Here is a 316-nt window from a genome sequence, read left to right as displayed (position 1 = left end):
GTAACCTTATTCAAATAGTTTTAACAAACCAGATGTAGGTCGTGTGGTTTTTCTTTATATAATTGTGTCGTTGTGTAACTTAAGTCCTACCCCCGTGAAACTCTCAGTTAGGGTCCCTGACGATAGTCACCATGGTCACTGAAGCCGAGAACTGATGACGTATTTATGGATCTTCCGCTATCAATAACAGCGGATACCGTTAGCGCTCACACAAGTCGCGTGCTCCCACTGGTGACATGCTGACAGAAAGGATGTTTAACTGTGGAGGCAAATAGTCGCAACATCTGAAAAAGTATCAACCAGCTCCATCAACGAC

The sequence above is a fragment of the Ylistrum balloti genome, unplaced genomic scaffold (assembly GCF_031769215.1).
Source record: "Ylistrum balloti isolate Yb309-2 unplaced genomic scaffold, AGI_CSIRO_Ybal_v1 Utg369972, whole genome shotgun sequence".
Classification (NCBI taxonomy): domain Eukaryota; kingdom Metazoa; phylum Mollusca; class Bivalvia; order Pectinida; family Pectinidae; genus Ylistrum; species Ylistrum balloti.
Note: the sequence above shows the minus strand (reverse complement) of the source record.